Genomic DNA, 5,943 nt, shown 5'->3' on the forward strand with positions numbered 1-5,943 from the left:
GAAGAAGGGGGAAATCTGAAGAATGAACAATGTTGTCAAAATCTCGAAAATTATCCTGTCACATGCCTTTTATATATTTTTTGTATATTGAAAAGGAAACTAACTGGTACTTTGGCTGTCACTATGCTCTGCCTCCCTAGTATGGGCTGAAATTTATCCCCCAAATTTATATGTTGAAGTCCTACTCTGTTGTATCTCAGAATGTGACTGTATTTGAAGATAAGGTCTTTCAAGGCAATTAAGTTAAAATGAGATCTTTGGAATGGGCTTAATCCAGTATTACTGGTGTCCTTATAAAAAGAGGAGGTTAGGAGAGACAGGTTCAGAAAGATGTGAAGGCACTTGGAGAAGACAGCCATCTACAGGCCAAGGAAATAGGCCTCAAAAAATTCTGCTGACACCTTGATGTCCGGATTCTAGCCTTCAGAATTGTGAGACAATAAATTTCTCTTGTTTAAGCTACCCTGTCTGTGGTACTGTGTAACGGACGCCTAGCAAACTCCTATACTCCCTCATGCTGCGAGGTCGGGCAAGGCAGCACCTCTGGGCTTTGGGTAAAAGTAGGAGTTGCTGGTGTGCATCTCCTTAGCTCTGCAAGCCCGGATGATGGGATTTTAAACCACCCCCAACAGCAGGGGTAGTTTCTCCCCAGACCGCAGTCAGCCTCAGAGCAAGAGAGAGCACGCAGAGAGCAGGGAAAATGCTGTTAGGACGGTTCGAGGGTGTCTTCTTTCACGCTGCCCCTTCTGTCTTGCCCTGGAATGCTGCAGAACACCACAACCACCTGCTCAGATGACATTTCATGCACATGCATTCCAGGAAACAGCACAAATACTCGAGTCCCAGCGGGCCCCAGTGGGGTCAGTAGATAATGAATTGGTGATTCTCCAATAGTCAGAGAGTTGCCTCACTGTCTAATAGGAGTTCACAGATGTTCATCCATCATCCGATTTTTTAACCCTTGAGATAAAGTTCTGTTACCTGTAATTAATTCCAACCAGCATGTTTCCTCCAAATGCTAAGAACGATCATTTGAAAAGATCTTGTCGTCTTTGTCTGGGATATTCGTTTCTTTCCACACGCGCGATTGTATGTCTCATTGTTGTCAGTCCCTTTTTTACAGAAGGAAAAATTAAAACAAAACAGAAACCAAATACATTATCTCAAAGCTCTAATTTCTAACCCTGATTTTGGAAGGTATATTTTAGTGACAGTTAAAATAATGATTGTAGCCCATAGAAAAAATGGTTTGATTTGTTTAAAAATATAGATGCTATCATTTAAATCTTATCTTTAGTAATTCATTGACATTACCTTACATTTTTCCTTAAAAATTATCTTTACTCTTTCTGGTCTTTCAAATAATACTATCTGAAATACCAAACATGCAATATTTACTAGTAAAACAAAGTAACAAAATGATATTGTTAGTAGACCTCATGAAATAAAATTTTCAGTTCATTTCTTGACATTTGGAGAAAACAGACGTCTAAACCTATTTTTTCTAATATATTTACTTAACTCCATCTTTGTTGTCCTAAAGTGTATACACACACACATACACACACACACACACACACACACTGCACTTTTATAAAATATGGTTTTTGAACTGAAGCTTTTAATGTGTGTGTATCCTACGGGGACTTTAATCCATGTGGTTTCATTTGGTGATTCATTTAAATTTAACTCACATAAATATATTAGCTAATGTTGTCAGATGCCTGCCAGGTTTCTGGTGCTTGGTTTGGTTTGGTTTTTTTGGTTTTTTTTTTAAGGCCTTTTGATAGAGATGCTTGGGTGGCTCAGTCAGTTAAGCGTCTGCCTTCGGCTCAGGTCCTGATCCCAGGGTCCTTGGATGGAGTCTGCATTGGGCGTCTTGCTCAGCGGGGAGTCTGCTTCTCCCTCTACCTGCCGCCCCCCCTGCTTGTGCTCTCTCTCTCTGTGTCAAATAAATAAATAAAATCTTTTTTGAAAAAGACCTTTTGATAAGCCCCAAATTTTGGTGGCCCTAAAGGAAGGAAGAGTTGGGTTTGGTATAGATATTGAATATGGTATTTTATTACAATTTTTTTTCTAAATTTCAGAGAACTTTACAATAATGTTGTGAGATAATAGAAAGTAGATATTGGTTTCTGCCCCCAGTTCCCGGCACACTAGGAGCATCTTTTGTTTGAATGTTGGTCTTTGACCTTTGTTCCTGATACAGAACTCCTGAAATCCTTGTCATTTCCTGGATGGTGGGAGTGTCTTTCATTCTTCTGAGGTGATTCTGGGTGGCCTTTTGGATGAGGGCTGGCGACTGGAAAGACCAAGAAAGGATTAGAAGCTTGGAATTTTCAGCTCCGCCACCCATTTTCTTGAGAAAATGATCCATCATGCTTACATGATGAAGCCTCTATGAAATTCCCAAAGTACAGGGCTTGGAAAGCTTCTATATTGGCGAACACTTGGAAGTGCTGGGAGAATGGTGTGTCTGGAGAGGGCATGGAAATTCTTCACCCCTTCCCATATACCTTGCCCTTCCTTCCATCTGGTTGTTCTCTGTATCCTATATCATATCCTTTAAGAAATAGTTAAACAGTTTAAGTATTTCCCTGAGTTCTGTGAGCCACTCTAGAAAATTAATCAAATCCAAGGAGGGGATATTTGGAACCTCTGATCTATAGCCAGTTGGTCAGAAGTACAGGCGATAACCTGGACTTATGAGTGGGGTCTGAAGTGTATATGTGTGTGTTGGGGGGCGGGGACCTGTCTTGTGGGACTATGCCCTTACCTATGGGATCTGAAGCTATCTCCAGGTAGAGAGTGTCAAAATTGAGTTGAATTCTTGGATATCCTGCTTGTATCCTGAGAACTGCTTGTTGGTGGTGTGGGGTACACTCTCCACTCCCACTCCCACCCCCACATATTTTTTAGTAAAAAACGGAATTAGAAAAATTATAAAGAGGCATGAGCCTGCATAGGTGGCCAATGTGAAATTATTCTGGAATAAGTCATTCCTACGGGAATATTTTTGTTTGATAATGTGGTTTCCCAATTCATGTTAGGCTCAGAAATCTTACTGTGCTGTCAAAATTGGGAAGGATAATATAGATATTATTTGCGGAATGAATAATCAAGTGAATGAATGGATGGATGGTATTATAAAACAGAACAACTGATATAGTGGTAAATCCTTTAAATGGCATAGAAGTAGAGTTAGTCTAAGAAGATCATTTTTTTTATCAAAGTATAGTTGACATTGTTACATTGTGTCAGGTGTACAATGTTACATTAGTCTCAGGTGTACAACATAGTGATTGACAAGTCTGTATATTATGCTCGCCACAAGTGTAGCTACTATCAAAGGTCATTTTCAAAACCACTCAAGTCCCTTTTTTTCCTTAAGAAAGTGAATTTTTACTCTTGCCTTAATTCTTAAATTCCAAATAAAATAAAGAGCAGACTGTGTGCTGTTTGACCAGGGCTCTGGTTCCATTTCTCCGCTTGTGCCTCAGTTTCACTTTGTTGGGTCTGGGACTTGATATCACCTTCCCTGCAAGCTACTAAGTTAACCTGCTACTGCTTCACGGATGCTGGAAGAAGACATGAGATTCTCTGGCCCGGCAAGCAGCATGTATATCACCATATTTACAAGTTAATCTTGCTTCAGACTCCATAGGGTTTACAAGATATTACCCAGATGCTTGCTACTTACACAGTGGATTTCCATAACAGCTAAGGTACACTAAGCCTAATGAATCCATTGCTTTTATTTTATTTTATTTTTTGCTTGCAATCAACTAGCAAACTTCCTCTTTGTCCCACGTTGAGATATTACCACATCCATCAAGGTTCCTTGCTACAAACACAAGCCTAAGAAATAGCTCAGGAAAAGAAACATTAGGACCTTGAATTCTGACACATCCGGAAAGACATCTAGGAGCACTAGAGACCCATGGAAGACTGCCTTTCCCAAAATACCTTGTGGTGGTTTCCCCTTCACGTTGGCTTCCCCCATCGGCTGTTATCGATATCCATAGGGAGAACAGGATTGTCCCTGACAGCTATCTGGAAGAGTCTTAAGCTTCCCTGTGGTTGAACCATATATAAATTAATCACTGGAGCTGGGGTAATGTCTTTGGCTTAGGCCTGGGTTGTGTATCTGTTCCTGAACTAATCTCTGTGTTAAGGAGGAAAGATTACCCTGTCTTAGATCAACCAACTTATCCATGCTGTTGGGGTGGGAGGATCAATTTTACCTAACCCAGTAGTTACTGCCCAATGGGGGAAGTGCAAAATGTTAGGGAGCCTGTCACTAAATATTCCACATGGTCGTTAAGTGGTATAATTCAAGAATTTTGCTCTATTTCAGATTTTCCCAAGTCAAATGAAGTGAGGAAAAGAAAAGAAATTAGAACGCTTTGGCTCTCTTTTCTATACCTTTATTCTGGGAAGTTGTATCTGGTCTTTCATTCTACTTATATTAATTGAGCACTAATTAGTGGTCGAGAATTGTATTAGACCTGGAGAGACAAGTTTGAATAAATTGGAAACATCTGCTAATCTCACAGGGTTAATCATCTAGTGTTGGATTCAGATAATTTAAGAGACCATTTGAATGAGAGAGAAAGTGCAGGGTGATGGCAGCACGTGGAAGGGACACCTGACCTGGACACAGGAGCAGAGCAGGAAGGTTAGGAAAGGCTTCCTGGAGAATGTGACATGTAATCTGAGGCCAGAAGGATGAGTTGGAATTATCAGGTGATCTACGTGTGGGGAGGACGAGATCACTTGGAAGCATGACCTAGCAGATGGGGCAACAGAGCAGGTTAAAGAAACTAAAAGCAGTTCTGTGTGTCTGAATCATAAAATTCAAGGTGGGAGATGACATTGGAAAAGAAGTGAGGAGTGGGAGGCAGAACGTATTCTCTAGGTAAAGGACTTTTGACTATTCTGAAAGCCCTTGAAGACTTGAAACAGAGGGGAAAAAACAAATACGATAAATGTTGCATTTTAGAAATTTCACCCTGGCTGTAATGTCAAAAATGAATTGAGGGTGGAAAAAAGCATGGGACAGTCAAGTTAGGAGATTGTTGAAATCAAGGCCAGTGACAGAAGTAATCGCACTAGTGGGAATGGAATAAAGAGGCAGATTTGCAATCTATTTAGAAGTTGGATCCATATGTCTTTTTAAAAAAGATTTTGTTTATTTATTTGAGAGAGAGAATGAGAGCACGAGCAAGGGGGAGAGTGAGAAACAGACTCCCCTTAAGCAGGGAGCCCAATGTGAGGCTCAGTGTGGGCTCGATGTGGGCTTGATGTGGGGCTCGACCCCAGGACCGCAGGATCTGACCTGAGTCGAAGACAGATGCTTAGCCATCTGAGCCAGCCAGGTGCCCCAGTCCCTGAAGTTCTTTTTCTTTTGTTCTGAGTTCATACTTTAGAATGATACTTGTAAAATTCTTTTTTTCAAAGAAAGATTTGGGTAAATTCAATTCACCTTTTGGGAGAGAATCAAACTTGAGATTCACGTCTGGGCTTCACACTCTTCAAAGGATCTCTGAGTGCTGAAGGTCTCTGAGTGAAGGTTTCTTACTCTTTGTGGGGAGGCACAAACAAAATCACTTGACACATTTGGCTTCCGGGGAGCGAGGCTGTGTGAAGGTTCGCTGCAGAGTGCTTCCCATTACTGAAACAGGCAGAGGGTCTGGAAGTCAGTTTTGTCTGGTACCACGTGTAACACGAATTAACTTGCCCAGGCTTTTCTTTATTTGGTATGTTTTTATGTGGATGAATGTCATGGAAAATAAAAATATAATGGGAAAATAAAAATGTTCCATTTGTACAATTTTTGATAGATTGTATTCAGATTTAAAACATTAAAATATTTTTTTTTTTAAAGATTTTCTTTTTTTATTTTGGACCACCCAGACTCCGGCCAGTGTGGTCAGTGAAGCA

This window comes from Ursus maritimus, unplaced genomic scaffold (genome assembly GCF_017311325.1).
Source record: "Ursus maritimus isolate PB19 unplaced genomic scaffold, ASM1731132v1 scaffold_11, whole genome shotgun sequence".
Classification (NCBI taxonomy): Eukaryota; Metazoa; Chordata; class Mammalia; order Carnivora; family Ursidae; genus Ursus; species Ursus maritimus.